The sequence below is a fragment of the Malaya genurostris genome, chromosome 3 (assembly GCF_030247185.1).
Source record: "Malaya genurostris strain Urasoe2022 chromosome 3, Malgen_1.1, whole genome shotgun sequence".
Taxonomy (NCBI): domain Eukaryota; kingdom Metazoa; phylum Arthropoda; class Insecta; order Diptera; family Culicidae; genus Malaya; species Malaya genurostris.
Window position 1 is genome coordinate 73,542,552 of NC_080572.1, and position 20,222 is coordinate 73,562,773.

Sequence of the window (20,222 nt, forward strand, 5' to 3'; positions counted from 1 at the left end):
AGTCATTAACGATTCGGTCGTCGGTTAGCGCTGTTGTGTGTGCTTCGGAATCTTCGTTTGTGCGGTTTTTGGTAATCTCATTCTTCTTTGCAGGTGTGCGGTGATATTTTTTTCAATTTGTTTTTTTTATTATTCTGCACTGCATGGACCAATACCATGGAATATTCCGGAAATTTGTAGACAATCATTTCGGGACCTGAATCTGATCACCGGTGCGTGTGGTGGTCTGTCTGTCGTTCGTGTTGCGACGTGGGGGAGAACTTGGAGAAAATTGCAAAATCGCAATAAGTTGTAATTATTTGAAAAGCTATCGGTGTGCGGTTCCGGCGACGACGGGACAGTATGAAACAAGAAACGGCATACACGAAAACAGCAAACGTACACAGACAGAAAATTGTGCCTGTGGCTGCTGATCGGAAAATCAGCATCGTGAAGAAGATAGTCGTGTGCGTTTTTTTTGGTTGACCTTTGAAGGGTGGGGTGCTATCCAGAGTGCTGGAGCAATGTTGTTATGGAGCGTACAGCCCAGCACGGTCAAGGACAAAGTAGTGCAATGCTAGGCAGTAGACGATTTTGCTATGACGCAAAAGAAGTGACTGGTATCCAGTTTTCGTCACTAGTAGTGAATGACGGCCATAAAATTATGTACCTGAAATATGAATTGAGCGGCTTTTTATTTGAGTACAATCCAACTTATCAGAGAATGATCCAGTTTGATATATTTTTTTAATAACAGTTTGAATCTTTGGAAAATGGCGATTCTACTAAAGTTGGGCCGGGATGTTTTCGGGCTTCTTTCAACCTGTTTGAAAAAGGTTGTCTGCTGTGGTAAGGAAATTTTAAGTGACCAAAAGAACGCGGCTATTTAAACAATCACAGTATGCTTTGCTGGATTCCATAACTCGTATCTTAAGCCAAGGACATTTTTCGTTTAAAACAATTCCAGTTACTGAAGCTAATTTGTTATACTGTGACGAGTTTTTCTGTGTGTGGTTGACAGCCTAGTTAGCTTAATAAATATAATCTCATAAATTAGTTCAACGTGTGATGTGCAATTATTCTATTTGGTCGTACCGAAAATGAGACGTAAGGGTTTGGTACTGCATTCTGAAACGGTAAATTTCGCGGGTAATTCGCAGCGGGTTCCTGGTTCATATTCCCTGATTCTTGTGGTAAACTATAAGCAGTACAAGGTCAGATTGATTAGTTATCGGTTTGACAATCACATGACTCCTTGGAAGAATAGTTATAGTCAGCAAAAGTGAAACATCCGATTTGGAATTTCACACTTGATTTCAGTTCTTAACATAACGAGAAATGTTACATAATTGCTCTGAATTGACTTATTTCTTTCTGTTTTTACTCTGTTTATTCTATTTTTAAAAACATGTTTTAATCCACCTAGTGGTGTAATGATGCCTTTCTTATTAATATTTCATGAGAAATCGAGTTCCGATGAATTTTTTGTCAATCTATTTCTAGAGCCGGAATCCGGAAAGCGTCACAGTCGTAAAAAGTTTTGTGAAACCATTACATAGCCAGGCCTACAAGTTCAAATAGTCATAAAATCTGCTTTGAAAATTACCTATGTCATGAATTTTATGACGATTAGACATTTTCACATTTGATTATCAGCCTGAACGCTATTGTTTTTGTTCTTTGATTTGTTGTTTACTTTTTGAGTTATGCCCAGTTTAATGTCAAAATTTGCAGTTTTTTTACAATATCTATCACAATTGAAGCGAAGGACGATTTCAATATGCACTTGAAAAACTGTGTACAGCACCTAAAAGACAGTGTACAGCATCCTTTTTCATGACATTTTGTGCAGGAGATGAAAATCATAATTCAATTTTCTCAAGAACATCTCGACCAATTTTCACAACTTAGGTTCAAATGAATGATCATACAATTCAAAAGAACCCTGTCGAATTTTATCCGGATATATCTCCGGAATTACAGGCTGATAAGAATAAAAAAAATAATTTCAACAACGTGCTTTATAGATGAGATCAGTTTGGCAGGTCTGGTTAGTTGATGACCAAATCCACTGATTTCTCCAGAAGCATCTGCTCAGATTTTTACAAACATAGATACAAATGAATTATCGTCACATAAGTTGATGTAAAATTTGTCCAGACCCGGCTTCCAGTTCCGCAATTACAACTCATTTCAAATAGTAACACTTATGAACATAGAAAAAATATAAGAAAGGTATAATCCATCTATTAGCGAGCACTTGAAATGATCAAAAGTTTAAATTAATTTTTTTTATTACCCTTTTTTATAAATATAAAATATAGGTATAGAATTCGCTAAAACTTTAGAAAAAGGGCGAAGGGCCGAGTGCGTTTACCAATCGATTCAGCTCGACGAACTGAGCAAATGTCCGTGTGTGTCTATTTGTGTGTTGTCAATAAAGAGGTCGAGATCTCGTCGGCGACCAAATAAACTTATTTTAGTTTTACCTGTATTCGGTTTTCGATCCCGGAAGGTACGTAAAATTTTATGTGGAACGCACTACGATTTCTCTAAGATGGCTGCACTGAGTTTCGAAAATTCGATTCAAACGAAATGGTTAACAATCCATCCAAAAAATCTTCAAAGTTGGACTCAAAACTATTTCAATTTATTCGTCATACTAAGTCATGGACATACGTACTATTTTTGGTTATGCTAGTTTCTGAATACCGTTTCTGGAAGTACCATAAATAAAAAACAAAAACTTTCAAGAGAAACTCTTTTCTGCATCTCATGGAATGCTTAATCGATTGTCACACGTTTACATTAAAAGGAATAATGTTCTATCTTCGATTCGTCTTGCAGTTCCAAAACTACAAGGTAATGAGTAATTGAAATTTTAAACTGTCATTTAAAATTACGGTCATTAAAAATATTTCGTGAAAACTTAAAACATCGTAGAATATTCACGTACAAAATACATCCTGATTGAAAAAAGGTACCATTTCACAGCTAGGTGGTTTAAGCACATTTTTTAATTTTTTATCAATATAATCATTTGTAATTACAGCATATATATAAATAAAGGGTGATTTTTTGTTGGTATCTTTTTTGCAACACCGTTTTTGACAGATCACGCGTGAATCGTGTCTTGTGTCATTATCAAACTGTTTGGTCTATAATTTAATCATGAATCATCTTTTGGTCTATAATTAATTCATGAATGGGTGCTAGCAAAGCTGAGGGAAATTCACTTTACTATCGAAAAATTGTGTTCAGCGACGAAACTCATTTCTGGTTGAATGGAAACGCCAACATTATTGCAGTATTGCAAGCGCTACCAATGCATCTAAAAAAAGTCACTGCTTGGTGTGAATAAGATTTTAATGCATACCTTTTCAACCAAACTTTAATCCATTGAAATTCTTTCATTCTTTCTGCCACAGTGCCGTAAAGTGGCTATGATTTTATTCAACTGCAGCACCGTGATCAACCAAACCAAACACTGGTAACAGACATTTATGCCTGCACCGGCGTTGTGGTTTCTTCAACACGATTGCAAACACGTGCTCATGTGTGTTTGGTGCCGATGAATTCGGTTGTGTTTTGAAAACGGTGTAAGTTTCCGTTCTTACGTACACGGTATACGAAATTGAACAAAGCACGCTGTGTGCTTCGTTCACGAAGACGGTGGTGTTTTTTTCCAACATACCAGCACGTATAGTTTTGCCATTTCGGAACCGGAATTCGGATATGGATGAAATTGCTCAGTATCTTTTAGGCCGATTAGAGCTTTAATTTGGATCAAAATTTATGATAATTGTTTTAAGCATAGCTGAGAAATCGAAGTGAGCTCGGTTTTCGTAACCGGGAACTAGTTGTCCCAAAGTAAGTTCATTGTGTTCTTAGTGTCAGTAGGATCCATAGTACTAACCATGCAATGATTCTGTACACTAAGAATCGGCTGCGAAGTCTGTTGAAACAGAAAGGCCAAATTCCACAGAAGGAATGTAATGCCAAGACTTTGACTTTGACCTGACCTTTTAATTTCGAAACCGAAAGTTGGATAAAGATAAAATTCGATAGCAGACTATGGGAGCATCCCGATCAGATGGTAATAACAGAATTATATCAACTGGAGTAATTTATTTCAGTAATATTTTGTGACAAATTTTGAAATATTTTTGGCTGGTAAGCTGGTAAAATAACAAAAATCATAACAAAAAAGACTCTAGCGGGAACAAAATCGTAACAGATTTGGAAACGTTTGTATCACAGTTATTATTGAATTTTATATAACTACAGAAGTGCAAAAGCAGAAATTTATAACAATAGTTGTAATAAATCAGTTAGCAAATTTAACACAGAAACACTATATCACAGTCAACTTTAAGCATCGTTTCAATCCAAATTGTTGAATGATTTTTTATTAAATGAATAATTTATTTAGTAATCTATGGATCTGGTTTCTTGCTTTAGTTTTTGGAAATTCTGATCATTATATTTCGATATAATGGAACAGAAGAACTCATTTTTCCAACAAATGAACCTTATCATAAGTCTTGCAAACGAAAATAAAACATCATAACTGATTTTCATTCGTATCCGAGCAGTCGTCCGCGATACACTTGTTGTTTTTTCGCTCCGTATCGGGACGGTATCGATTACAAAACCTCGAGTGCGAAGGTGTTTCCCTAGCAAGGGCTGGAGGAAACATTTTTTTGTTCTCTTAGATCCAGTGGTTGATCGAGTGATAAACACCGGCAGCAGACAGTGGTATACACACTTGCTTGCGACCATTTATACCTGTCGCTTCAATAGCATCGGCACCAGCAGTGAGTGACTGGATCATCAAGGTCACGCGAGAGAAATAATCCAAGCAAAGGACCAACTCACCCATCAGCTCAACAAACCATACCGGTGAAGTAGTTTTTTCATTTTATATTTCAACTTTTTTCCTACTTCTCACTATCCTATCTATTTTTTCTATTTTCCTTGATAGTGTGGGAGACTTTGTTTCTCCTGCACAAAAAATATGTCTTCCGATGAGGGGAACCTCGGGGAAGATGATGATAAACCTAGAGATGAGGAACGTTTGGATGAATATCCTGATAGTGATACATCTGAAATGGATATCCCCGCTCCCCCTCTGGGAAAACCACCAATCCGTCAGAAGGTCTATCAGGATGACGGATCGGATGGCCCGTGGGTGGTTTACTTCCGGCTCATAGCTAAATCCCTCAGAGTCCTCAATATTTCTCGAGATCTGACTAAACACTACTCGGCAGTAAAACACATGGACAAAGTATCTCCGAACAAACTGCGCGTTGTCGTGACTGATCTAAAACAAGCAAACGACATTGCTACCAATGAGATTTTCACGAGGGAATATCGCGTCTACGTACCTTCTCGGATGGTGGAGATCGACGGTGTGGTCCACGAAGAAAGTTTAACTGTCGAAGATCTGATGAAGGATGGGATTGGCCGCTTCAAAAATCCCGACCTTCAACCAGTGAAGATATTGGAGTGCAAGCAATTGCACTCTAAATCGACACAAGATGGAAAGTATCATCCATCAAACTCTTTTCGTGTGACCTTCGCCGGTTCTGCACTTCCGAATTACGTTGTAGTGGGAGGGGTTCGTCTACCTGTTCGGTTGTATGTACCGAAAGTAATGCACTGCTCAAACTGCAAACAGATGGGACATACGGCTCAAGTCTGTTGTAACAAACCACGATGTGGTAAATGTGGTGAGGGACACAGAGATGACTCCTGCAGGAAGTCAATCGAAAAGTGTATTTACTGTGGTGAGAATCCGCATGCTCTTTTTGAGTGCTCTAAATATAAACAACGCGAGGAAAAGCTCAAGCGAACCGTGAAGGAGCACTCCAAACGATCTTACGCGGAAATCCTCAAACGAGCTACTCCACATATCTCTGACAACCCATTCGCTTTTTTGTCGACTGACGCTGATGTTTTAAATGACCCCGACGAAGGACCTTCTTCTGTTCAGCTAGGAACAAACAGGAAACGACCAATTATGTTCTCTCCTAAGCTTCCTCGCAAAGGTCTTAAAATACTAGAAACTAAAATATTAAAACGGAACCAAAACAACAATGTCACAGAGCCGAAGCCAATACCTCCTGGATTTCGAAAATCGAATTACAACCAGGAATTTCCAGCACTTCCAGGGACACTGAAAAACCCAAGTGATCCCAAAACACAACCAGAAAACCCGACAAACGTTGGATTACTGAAACTCTCTGATATCGTGGACTGGATATTAACAGCCTTCAATATAACTGATCCTCTTAAAAGTATTCTAACGGCTTTATTACCAACAGTAAGAACATTTTTAAAACAGTTGACTGAACAATGGCCCCTCCTTACAGCGATCGTATCTATCGATGGCTGAAATACCTACAGAAATCGAGAATATGATCACTATACTCCAGTGGAATTGCAGAAGTATCATCCCAAAATTAGATTCTTTCAAATTTTTGATAAATTCGCGTAACTGCGACGTATTTTCATTGTGTGAAACATGGCTCACTTCAAATATAAACTTTGACTTCCACAATTTCAACATTATACGCCTGGATCGAGGAGACTCCTATGGAGGGGTTCTTTTAGGGATCAAAAAGTGCTATTCATTTTATCGAATTAACCTCCCCTTGATCCCGGGCATTGAAGTTGTTGCTTGCCAAATCAGAATTAGAGGCAAAGATCTTTGTATAGCTTCTATCTACATACCTCCCAGAGTCTCGATAGGGCATCGACGACTTGCAGACATCATGGAGCTTCTTCCCACTCCGCGGTTAGTTTTAGGAGACTTTAACTCGCATGGTACGGGGTGGGGCTGCCTATATGATGATAACCGTTCTTCGTTAATTTATGATCTGTGCGACAACTTCAATATGACAATTTTAAATACGGGTGAAATGACACGCAATCCAAGACCGCCAGCCCGCTCTAGTGCGCTGGACTTATCCCTTTGCTCGACATCACTACAGCTAGATTGCAAGTGGAAGGTAATCCCTGATCCCCACGGTAGTGATCACTTGCCGATTTTGGTTTCAATATCCACTGGTGCACAAACACCGACATCAGTCGATATGACATATGATCTCACGAAAAACATCGACTGGAATTCCTACTCGATCGCGGTATCCCAAGCTCTTGAAACGAAACAACCAGATTCGCTTGAAGAAGAATACAAATCCCTAGCTGACTTGATCCTCAACGCCGCGATTCAAGCCCAGACCAAACGAGTACCCAAAACTACAATCACTACGCGACCTTCAACCCCATGGTGGGATAAAGAGTGCTCGGAAATATATAAAACAAAATCATCCGCGTATAAAAAATTTGGGAACAGTGGCAAGCGCGAAGACTACGAAAAATATGCATCATTAGAAAAGACCATGAACAATCTGATTAAAGCAAAAAAAAAAGGTTACTGGCGTCGGTTCGTCAATGGCCTATCTAGGGAAACATCGATGACCACTCTGTGGAATACAGCCCGTCGTATGAGAAATGCAACCACTAATAACGAATCCGTAGAATATTCAAATCGCTGGATATTTGACTTCGCCAAGAAAGTTTGCCCGGATTTTGTTCGGGAATCGAATACCTATCGCGTCGCGTCCTCTCGATACACTGAAAACGATACCCCCTTTACGATGACGGAGTTTTCTCTTGCCCTCTTATCGTGCAACAACAATGCCCCAGGGCGTGATAAAATTAAATTCAATTTGCTTAAAAATCTTCCCAATATCGCGAAAAAACGTCTGTTGAACTTGTTCAACAAGTTCGTCGAACAGAACTTTGTTCCTCAAGACTGGAGACAAGTGAGGGTTATCGCTATTCAGAAACCGGACAAACCAGCCTCCAACCACAACTCGTATCGGCCGATTGCAATGCTTTCCTGTATTCGGAAACTGCTGGAAAAAATGATTCTGTTTCGTCTCGATGAATGGATGGAAACAAGTGGCTTGCTTTCAGATACACAATTTGGCTTCCGTAAAGGCAAAGGAACGAACGATTGCCTTGCGCTGCTTTCTACAGAAATTCAAATGGCATTCGCTCACAAGAAGCAAATGGCATCAGTATTCTTGGACATAAAGGGGGCTTTTGATTCAGTTTCCATAAAAATTCTCTCGGAGAAGCTGCACAAGCATGGTCTTTCCCCACTTTTCAACAATTTTTTGCACAACTTATTATCGGAAAAGCACATGTTTTTTACACATGAAGACTTGACGACCTCACGAATTAGTTACATGGGCCTTCCCCAGGGCTCATGCCTCAGCCCCCTTCTTTATAACTTTTACGTCAATGACATCGATGAATGTCTTGAAAATTCTTGCACGTTAAGGCAACTTGCAGATGATGGCGTGGTGTCTATTATAGGATCCAAGTCTACCGACCTGCAAGGACCATTACAAACTACCTTAGACACTTTGTCTACATGGGCTCTAAAGCTGGGTATCGAATTCTCCACGGAGAAAACTGAGTTGGTAGTATTTTCCAGGAAGCGTGAACCTGCACAACTACAGCTTCAACTAATGGGTCAAACCATAGCTCAGGCCTTCACATTCAAATACCTCGGAGTCTGGTTCGATTCCAAAGGTACCTGGGGATGTCACATTAGGTATCTGAAACGAAAATGCCAAAAAAGAATCAACTTTCTACGTACAGTGACCGGGACTTGGTGGGGAGCTCACCCAACAGATCTTATAAGGCTGTACCAAACAACGATATTGTCAGTGATGGAGTATGGATGTTTCTGTTTCCGTTCAGCCGCGAAAATACACTTTATCAAGCTGGAGAGAGTCCAGTATCGTTGCTTGCGTATAGCCTTGGGTTGTATGCAGTCGACTCATACGGGGAGTCTCGAGGTACTGGCGGGAATTCTCCCGTTGAAAAACCGTTTGTGGGATCTCTCATATCGACAACTCATTCGATGTAGCGTCTTAAACCCGTTGGTTATCGATAACTTTGAACGGCTAGTCGAGCTTAATTCTCAGACCCGATTTATGACATTGTACTTTGATTTCATGTCACGTAACAATAATTCTTCTTCCTACAATCCTCACAGTGTTCGTTTCTATGATACTTCTAATTCTACGGTGTTTTTCGACACATCCATGAAAGAAGATATTTATGGAATCCCGGATCACGTATGCCCTCAAGTGATCCCAAATATTTTTAATGACAAATTTAGAGAAGTCGACTGTAATAAAATGTTTTACACTGACGGATCACATCTCGACGGGTCCACTGGCTTCGGTATTTTTAATGAAAATTTCACCGCCTCCTATAAACTCAGTGATCCGGCTTCAGTTTACGTCGCAGAACTAGCTGCAATTCAGTATACCCTTGAGATCATTGAAACTTTGCCCACAGACCACTACTTCATTGTATCGGACAGTCTCAGCTCTATCGAGGCTCTTCGCTCAGTGAAGCCTGGAAAGTACTCGCCGTATTTCCTGGGGAAAATACGGGAACAACTGAGTGCTTTATCTGAAAAATCATACCGGATTACCTTGGTTTGGGTCCCATCACATTGTTCCGTAAGGGGTAATGAGATGGCGGACTCACTGGCCAAGGTGAGCGCATTACAAGGTGAAACCTATGAAAGACCAATCTGCTTCAATGAATTTTTCAGTCGTTCTCGTCAAGAGGCACTCGTCAGCTGGCAAACCTCCTGGAATGATGGATATCTAGGACGGTGGTTACATTCCATTATACCGCAGGTATCGACGAAAGCTTGGTTCCGAGGGTTGGATGTGAACCGGGACTTTATTCGCACAATGTCAAGACTTATGTCCAACCACTCTTTGCTCAAAGCGCATCTTCATCGTGTTGGCCTTAGTGAGAGTAATCTTTGCGTTTGCGGAGACGGTTATCATGACATCGAGCATGTTGTTTGGGTGTGCTCCGAGTATTGCGACGTCAGACTCCAGCTAATTGATTCCCTTCGGGCCCAAGGTAGACCACCTTATGTTCCAGTCCGTGACGTTTTGGCAACCAGAGATCTCCTTTACATGACCTACCTCTATAACTTCCTCAAAGCTATAAACGTGCAAATCTAGTTCCCTCTCTTTCTCTTTCTTTCTTCTACAGTGGTCCTACCCCAAACGAACTAAACACTGGTCAAGCTGAATTGCTGGAAACCATCCATAAATGACACACCAACATCAAAGTACACCAACAAAGCATCCGAGTTTAGTATAGTCTCTTCCTCGTTACAATCTGGAGAACGTCGAGAACCCGGAAATGCAAAGTGTGTTTAAAAGATGCAAGCTATTAATGAATGATTTGTAATATCAAAATATGTTCAAAATCAATACAGTATAGGTCCCACCCTCCTGACACTCCTTTACTAACTCTAGGGGAGCAGGTCGCCCCATAATACGGCTTCCACTCTTTTCCACCTAACAACAAGACAATCGGCCACGTTAAGCTAACGCAAATGAGCCCAATAAAAATTTTATTATAAAAAAAAAAAAAAAAATCATAACTGATTTTGTTATTATATTGTTATCATAAGTTTTAACTTTCAACTGTTTTCATTTGTTAAAAATCTCAAAATAACACAAATTGTTATACATATCAACTGTTGATATACTTGTGTTATGATTTTGTTATGTGCATCTGATCGGGATAGCGTTTGAATCTGAGTTTGTGAAAATCGGTCACACCATCTCTGATTAAAGTAAGTGACAATTTTTTTTCTATATTTTTGGTGCATCCTTTAATTTCAGAACTGGAAGTCTGATCGGGATAAAATTCAAAGCTCCCTATGGGACCAGAAGACCTTTCATTTTAATATGAGTTTGTTAAAATCGGTTCAGCCATCTCTGAGAAAATTGAGTGACATTATTTGTCACGTACACACACAAACATTTGCTCAGTTCGTCGTGCTGAATCGAATGGTATATGATATTTAGTCCTCCGGGCCTCGGCTGAACAATCGGTTTACACAGCGATTGCATAGCCTATATGAGAAAGGCAAAAATCACAAAGTCTTAATAGAACTAGTTGGTCGCATAACTCCAATCTGACAAAGGAAACGAATCTTTCTTTTCTTCAAATTTCGATTTTATTTATTAATGTATTCTCCTTGAAGAGTAATGTACTACCTTGATAAAAACGTTCCCAGAATTTATTCAGAAGATTATAACTACAAGATTATTCATCGAAATCAATATTGTCCCCTTCAAAGTAATCCTCATCGCACTGCAAGCGCTTGATCCAATCGTCGAAGAATATTTTATGTTCAGTTTTCGGTATAGCCATCAGTGCCATCTGCGATTTTTCCATAATCTCATCTCGGGTGCTGAAACGCGTTCCACGGAGCGGTTTCTTGAGTCGACCGAATAGGAAAAAGTCGCAGGGAGCCAAATCAGGCGAATTCGATGACTTCTGAATGGTATTCGTTTCGTTTTTATTTCTCGACACTAATATTTGGTCCTGGATCAAGTTTAAAGCAGAGGTGGAAATAAGCCCATTTTGTGCACGAAAACGTGAATCACGATCTCCGATTGTGAACCAAAAAACCGAGCACCGTGATTTAAAAAATTGAGTAACAAACCTGAAATTGCGATTATATGGGAAATGAAATTGGAGACCTTTTTAAATTCTAAGTAAAGCCAAAATTTATCTTATCAAAAATAGTTCGTATCAAAAATAGTTCGTGTCAAAAATAGTTCGTATCAAATCCATTATAATAAATATGTGATATGAAAAGATAATACTGACTATTTTCTGAGAATCAAAAAAATTGATTATTTCCACCCCTGGTTTGAAGATCAAACTGTTGTCACTTTTGATTCCAGAGATAGAATGGCACACATGAAAATCGTTCAGTATCCTTTTGGGTACGCCGAGCAATTTATTGCTTTTCTGTTTGCGCTGTACTTATCCACCACACAAGTCCTTTCCATGTCTATTTTATCCTTCCGTTCTCAACAGGAAAATTATGAGAAGCCATGGTAAGGTACAAATCTCCAAATTTTCAGAGGAACGTGTCATTTGAGCCAATTTGTACTTTCTAGCATTCCGAAGAATAGGATTTCACAATATTGCTGTAGTGCGTAAAAACGAACCAAACGATTTAAGTTTGAGTGAGGGTAGAAAAATCAAATAACGGTATGGGGACAAAAGGTTGATGTGTAATGTTTGAGTTCGGCGAATAATTTACAATTTATCTTCGGAACTCCATCTGTCCATGAGTAAATGGAAAATGTTTTTCCTGTGGGGACTGGCTAATTTCGAAGCATTTAGCCAACCGTGCCGACCTTAATCTAGCTTCAACAGTACATTTATCGTCCAATTTTCCATTCCCTTCTGCAACATCAATAAATGCCTCCGCAGAAAATAACTTTCGGAGAACTGAGGTATCATGAGCAGCCACCGAGTTATCGCAGTAACGTTGCCAGCAGCCCTGATAAACACACATATTCGTGTGTGCGTACGTGCCATTTCAGACAGAGCCTCCGCCGGCAGTGGTAGAGGAGGCTCCCGTCGACCGACTCAACTCAAGCCAAGCACCCGGCAGGGTCACCTCGATCGACAGCCAGGAACCCGAGACCAGCAGCGATTGTGCAGGAAGAAGGCAACAGCATAATTGCGCTGTGAATGAGAATAAAGACCCTGAAACCATTGGCATTTCGCTCGCACCGGTCGGCAAGGGTTTTTCATTGTGCCTATCCCATGGTGGTTGTGCCTATACGTACTCGAACGGATCGACTTTCTGCAAGGCGACAACGAGTTTTCGCTTCGCACACCAAAACAATGTAGCCGAAACGGTTCACCGGGTGTTGTGGGTGGGTGGACAAAAACGGTCGATACTAGCGGAAAGCGGTAGCGGTGCTGGTCGTGGTATTGTGATTCAGATGATTCAGATCCGTATCGCAGCGCTAACTACATTGCTTTGAGTGTGTTTGCATACGGTGTCAATTTTGATACGGTCGTTGATGTTAAGAAGAAGAAAAAAAACGTTTACAACTTTCGATCGGCGTGAAAGGGATTTAAGTTTGTACCGTTTTTCGACTGCAGTAAAATTCAAATCAGTCGACTTATATGAGCTGCAAAATTTTTTGTACAATATTGCTTATTTATCGACATTGTTTTGATTTAGCAAGGAATCGCACGACACACTTTGCGTGTCAAAATGTTAATTTTATCGTTGGAAGCACGCTACACACCAAAAAAATCTAAATTTTACAGGTGACTCAATCCCTCATACGATGTAATTCATAAACAGTCGGTGTTGAACAGTCGTTCGCACCGCACGCGTATAGCTCTTGGCTCCTGGAATTTTTTTTTCTGGCTACCTAGAGTTTCATTGATTCAAGGCTTCAGTCTTTTTCAAGGCTACCTGAATCACTAACTAAGTGACTAAGTGATACAAAGAGTGATATTAGAGTGACTAAGTGATATTAGAGTGACTAAGAAATTAATCAGCCTTTTTTAAGGCTAGCTAGGAGTCTAATCGAAGACTAATTTAGCCTAGTTAATTTAATTTAAAATTTCATTAATTTCAAAAATGCCTGCGTCCAACCGGAAAGGCAACAAGCCTAAGGCTAAAAATAATTCAATACGGAATAAATCACAATCCGTTATTCAACATTTTTCTAATAACATTCATGATCTTATAGAATCTGAATGTAAAAATAAAAGACAACGGACGGATTTCCCTTCCGTTGATCCTATGCCGTCTAACAATATTTACGAGATTCTTCCTGAATCCGATTGTAGCGACATAGAAGAAAATTCTTCAAAAATTCCCAAAATGGACGCTTGTCGTTCTGGGAAGAAACATCAATCTATGCCACCAGTGACGGTGATGATTTCCGACTTCAAAGCATTCCGTACTGAGCTTTCTACTTTTCTCCCGGAAGTGAAAGTCTCATTTCAAATCGGACGAAGAGGAGAATGTCGAGTCTTGGTGGATGGATTGGAAGATTACGAAAGTCTTATTCGATATTTGTCCGAAAAACTTCATAAATTTTATTCATATGATATAAAATCAGACAGACCTTTCAAGGCTGTCTTGAAAGGATTATCAAATGATCAAAGTATTGATGAAATTAAAAATGAACTAAAAGAATTGCTTGGTTTTGCCCCTTCCCAAGTAATACTTATGAAAAAAAGAGCGAATGGTACTTCTAAACCACGCTCTGGAATTTCCCATGAACTTTACCTAATACACTTCAATCGAAGTGATGTAAACAATTTGAAAACTTTAGAAAAAGTACGTTTCATTTCCCACATTAAAATTCATTGGGAACATTATAAACGGCATAATCGTATTGCAAACTTAACGCAATGTCGTCGTTGCCAAGGCTTCGGTCATGGAACCAAAAATTGTCATATGGATATACGGTGTTTGAATTGTGGTAAATCGCATTCGAAAGACGCTTGTCCAATGAATGAAACCACTGATAAATTTTCATGTTCAAATTGCAATGGAAATCATAAATCCAATTATTTGAAATGTCCTGTCAGGGAAAAAAATTTTAAACGCTCGTTCGCTTAGACAACAAGTCAAATCAACGACCTTAAATTTACAGAACATACCTGAAAATTCTTCTAAGGCACCTGCCAATTCGTCTTCTAACGAAAACAATTTATTGACAGGTAGATCGACCTCGTCATCATCTTCTTCTAATGTCAGTTATGCTGGTATATTAGGTAGAAATCTATCTCCTATTTCTTCTAATGTAAATAATCAAAACACAGGACCGCCTTGCAGTTCTTCTTCTAACGAAAACAATTTATTAATAGGTAGACCGACCAAATCATCTTCTTCTAATGGCAGTCTACCTACAAATATTCCTTCAATGCCATTCGCTTCTTTAAATGAAGCCGATTTAGGCGATATAACTGAAAATAAAATGATCTACCTACAAGATCAACTTTTTCAAATGATCATCCAAATGAATTCGACTTCATCACTTTTTGAAGCATTTCAAATCGGATGGAAATTTGCAAATAATATTATAATGAATTTAAAATTTAACAGTGATGTTAAATAATTATTTGAATATTTTAAATTGGAATGCTCGATCTTTGAAATCGAGTGAAGATGAATTTTATAATTTTCTCAAAGTTCACAAAATTCATATTGCCATTGTGACAGAAACTTTTCTTAAACCAAATGTAAAATTGAAAAGTAATCCACATTATGTGGTTCATCGATTTGACAGGTTTACTGGAATTGGTGGTGGAGTTGCCATTTTTGTCCAACGGCAAATTAAACATCGAATTTTACCTTCTTTCAATACTAAAGTTATTGAAAGCTTGGGAATCGAAGTTGAAACCATTCATGGAATTTATTTCATCGCTGGAGCATATTTGCCATTCCAATGCACCGGCGAACAATTAAATTTCTTTAAAGGCGATTTGCAAAAACTTACAAGATATCGATCGAAATTTTTCGTAATAGGGGACTTAAATGCTAAGCATGTCCAGTGGAATTGTAGGCAAAATAACAGTAATGGTAAAATACTTCATAATCAACTCTCAGCTGGTTACTTTACAGTTCTTCATCCCAGTAATCCTACTTGTTTCTCTTCCGTGAAAAACCCGTCTACAATTGATCTGGTTCTAACAGAACAAAGTCACATTTGTAGTGAACCGATTACTCATGCTGATTTTGACTCAGATCATCTTCCTGTAACATTCAGACTTTCCAACGAAGCTATAATTAATCCAATTAGTTCTATTTTCAACTATCATAGAGCAAATTGGTTGGATTACAGATCTCACATTGAAAATCATGTGGATCATGAAACTATTTTAGAAAATTCTGCGGATATCGACACAGCAATTGATAATTTGAATCATTATATTATCGAAGCTAGAAATCTTTCAGTTCCCAAAGCTCAAACTAAATTAAATTCTCCTATCATCGATGACAATCTTCAACTGCTCATTCGGTTGAAGAATGTTCGTCGACGACAATATCAACGTTCTCGTGATCCTGCTATGAAAAACATAGTTAAGGATTTACAAAAAGAAATTAAACATAGATTTACTCTTTTGCGAAATGAAAATTTCGCTAAAGAAGTTGAACAAATTAAACCATATTCTAAACCTTTCTGGAAACTTTCTAAGGTTCTTAAGAAACCTCAGAAACCTATTCCTGCTCTCAAGGAAGGAAATCAAATACTTCTTACAAATGGCGAAAAAGCTCAAAAACTTGCTCAGCAGTTCGAGAGTGTCCACAATTTTAATTTGAACGTTGTGAGTCCTATTGAAAATGAAGTCTCACTGAAATATGATCATATTTCAACCCAAGTGTTATCACACGATGACATTATTGAGACGAATTTTGATGAAATTAAATCAATTATTAGAAAACTTAAAAACATGAAGGCTCCTGGTAATGATGGAATTTTTAATATTCTTATTAAAAATCTTCCCGATGTTGCCTTGAGACTCCTGGTTAAAATTTTCAACAAGTGTTTTTCATTAGCTTACTTCCCAAAAAGATGGAAAAACGCTAAAGTAATTCCTATCCTAAAACCTGATAAAAACCCAGCAGAAACATCAAGTTATCGCCCAATTAGCTTACTTTCTTCTATCAGTAAACTTTTTGAAAAAATTATCTTGTTAAGAATGATGACTCATATAAATGAGAATTCAATTTTTTTACCAGAGCAGTTTGGATTTCGTCATGAACATTCAACTACTCATCAACTTGTCAGAGTAACGAACATGATAAAATCAAATAAATCTTCTGGGTTATCCACTGGAGTTGCTCTTCTAGACATAGAAAAAGCATTCGACAGTGTTTGGCACAAAGGTTTAATAGCAAAAATGTCTGATTTCCAGTTTCCTATTTATTTGATCAAAATGATTCAAAATTATTTAACTGATCGTACTCTTCAGGTTAGCTATCAGAATTGTAAATCTGAATTGCTACCCGTACGAGCCGGTGTTCCGCAGGGTTCGAGTGTAGCTCCAATCTTGTATAATATTTTCACTTCTGATCTTCCAAATCTACCCGTTGGTTGTCAGAAATCGCTATTCTGTGACGACACAAGTCTGTTAGCCACAGGTAGAAATCTAAGAGTGATCTGCAGTCGCCTACAAAGAAGTTTAAATATTTTCAGTGATTATCTGTCAAAATGGAAAATTAAACCAAATGCAGCAAAAACGCAATTAATTATCTTTCCTCACAAGCCAAGAGCTTCTTTTCTTAAACCAAACAATAATCACATTCTCAAATTGAATGGCTTGGAATTGACATGGTCTGATCAAGCTAAATACTTAGGTTTAACGTATGACAAAAAACTCACTTTCAAGGATCACATTGAAGGAATCCAGGCAAAGTGTAATAAATATATTAAATGTTTATATCCTCTTATAAACAGAAATTCTAAGCTCTGTCTAAAAAACAAATTGTTAATTTATAAACAAATTTTCAGACCAGCCATGCTTTATGCGGTACCAATTTGGTCAAGCTGTTGTTCCACCAGGAAGAAAACGCTTCAAAGGATTCAGAATAAAATTCTGAAAATGATTCTGAAGCGTCCTCCCTGGTTTAGTACAAATGAGTTACACAGACTCACAAATATAGAACCATTAGATGTAATGTCACATAATATTATAAGCAAATTCCGACAAAAATCGATGCAATCTTCAATTGAATCGATTCGCTCTCTGTATTAGTTAGTAAGTTAGTATATAAGTTCCTTTTCCCCATTACACAATACAAGTAGGTTTAGAATTTTCCCTACACAAAAATCTCAGAATTGCGGAAGCAAATGATGTCTTCATGGTAATAACCAAATCATATATATATATATATATATATATATATATATATATATATATATATATATATATATATATATATATATATATATATATATATATATATATATATATATATATATATATATATATATATATATATATATATATATATATATATATATATATAACAGGGCTGAAAAGTCACCACTTGTGGCTGAACACCCAATTTAAATCTTAATAATTTAATTTTAACTCATATTCCAATAAATAGTTATTTAAAAAAAAAAAAATGTAATTCATAAAGACCTAATTTGTCATATGACGGAAAATTTCATTTTTAATCACTTAATGTTAGATTAGCTTGAATTTTACTGGTTTCAACTGTAACTTGCATTCTGTTAGCAGGTGCGATAGTATGAATTTGAATGCACCTTTTACCAGCCAAGCAGTTGTGTGCTTCTGTGGCTCAGTCGATTAACAGACGTGCTTTGCGATCCAATGGTTGTCGGTTCAAGTCGCGGCGCTCGCTATCAGTATTCATTTTTTATTATTTAAATGAATTTCATGTTATGGAATTTTGGACACAATATTAAATGTTCTTCCACGTAAATTTGCGTGAACTGCCACGCTCCATTTATGTGCATCTAATAAGATGTAAAATCACAGGGTTTTTTTTCGAAGTGTGTAGGTTTCATTTGTTTGGCAAAATCATGCCTAGCTTTTCATTGTGACGATGAAGGCGAGGAAGATTGAAAGAAGTGACATAAAAACTATGTATCTCCTTTCCATACTCTATTTTTGATTATTCACAGGGAGATGCGTTGAGGAGTCCTGAAAAGGATTGCTTTTTGCTGTGAAAATTTTGTTTATATTTTAAAATGAAAACTGAGGGATTATGAAAACACTGTCCACCACCGACCTTAGCTTTTGTGTTCATTAACATATTTCATACAATGATAAAGCAAAATCCTTTTTGCATTCATTAACTGATGACTCAGCGATTCATGAGTTATATCTGGATGTTCCTATTAAGCTAACCGTAATGTTTTTACTGTTAATTTTGGTAATAATTGATATTTAACAAATTTAGCACTACCGAGATTCAGAGCCGTAGTGAGCATTTCTGGTGCCCGAGGTGAACTCAAAAATAGTCGTTCTGCCAATTTTTTAACAAACATTATTTCATTTTTCTGTAAGGTTATCTTGAGTAACATTTTCAATTTTAGTAAATATTTGTAGCTCACGGAGTGTTACATCATAAATCTTGCGTTGAAACTGTAAACTCCACAAAAGCCTTCTAAAAAAACCATTATAAGCTCATATTGCAGCCAAGTGAACAGGATCATAAAGCAAAATGAAGAGCCAACATACCCCTGCGTCAAATCTATTTCGAAATGATTCAAAATTAAAGAAAGTTTCAAAACCGACTTTACGATCAACATTGAAATTATTAGAAGAGTGATTCCGTACGAAATCGAAGGTCGATTTTTTCTTGTATTTTTTATTTGGCTCAAATTTTGCATATGCATTCTTTATGATCAAAAGAGACAATTTGCATCCTAAGCCTTACTTTTCAAAAGGGACTAAGCAAAAATCCCATCAAAATTTTCAATAATATATGTTTCAGAAACGGTGGGTCCGATCGATTTGGTGTCTGCAATGGTTAAGGTAATTATAAGGATTATGTAAAAATATTTAAAATTTTTTGTTTGATTTTTATTTTTGTCTTTCTCTATAGAAGTATTAGAATTGCTGGAAAAACCGACTTTCGAACGGAGCCTCGGAGACCCATAGTGTTATATACCATTCGACTCAGTTCGACGAGATCGGAAAATGTCTCTCTCTCTCTCTCTCTCTCTCTCTCTCTCTCTTTCTCTCTATCTCTCCGTGTGTGTGGGTGAGAGAGAGAGAGTGTGCTCAAATTTTCTCAGAGATGGCTGAACCGATTTTAACAAACTTAGGCTCGTTTGAAAGCTATTATTAGGCCATTGATCAAGTTCGAAGATCAAATGATTGCGACTTTGGATTTCGAAGATATGATGGTATAAGTGACGTAACCGACAAAACGCGTTGTATTTTTACGCGCTCAATTTTCTCAGAGATGGTTGAACCAACTTGAACAAACTTAGGCTCGTTTGAAAGCTACTGTTGGGCCATTGATCAAGTTCAAAGATCAAACGGCTGTGACTTTTAGTTCCGGAGATATGATGGTATAAGTGACGTAACTGACAAAACGCATTATTATTTTACCGCGCAAATTTCTCGGAGATGACTGAACCGATTTCAACAAGCTTAGGCTCGTTTGAAAGCTATTATTAGGCCATTGATGAAGTTCGAAGATCAAATGATTGCGACTTTGGATTTCGAAGATATGATGGTATAAGTGACGTAACCGACAAAACGCGTTGTATTTTTACGCGCTCAATTTTCTCAGAGATGGTTGAACCAACTTGAACAAACTTAGGCTCGTTTGAAAGCTACTGTTGGGC

General features: G+C 37.7%; 1 protein-coding gene across 2 annotated transcripts in view; it reads left to right on the forward strand.

Annotated features, from left to right (window-relative positions):
- Window positions 1–20,222, forward strand: part of LOC131439546 (protein argonaute-2) — a 98,792-nt gene continuing 78,570 nt past the window's right edge. For both annotated transcript variants that reach the window (XM_058610695.1, XM_058610696.1), the window contains exon 1: window positions 1–93. The gene's annotated coding sequence lies outside the window, so the exon portion shown is untranslated. The remainder of the gene's footprint in view (window positions 94–20,222) is intronic.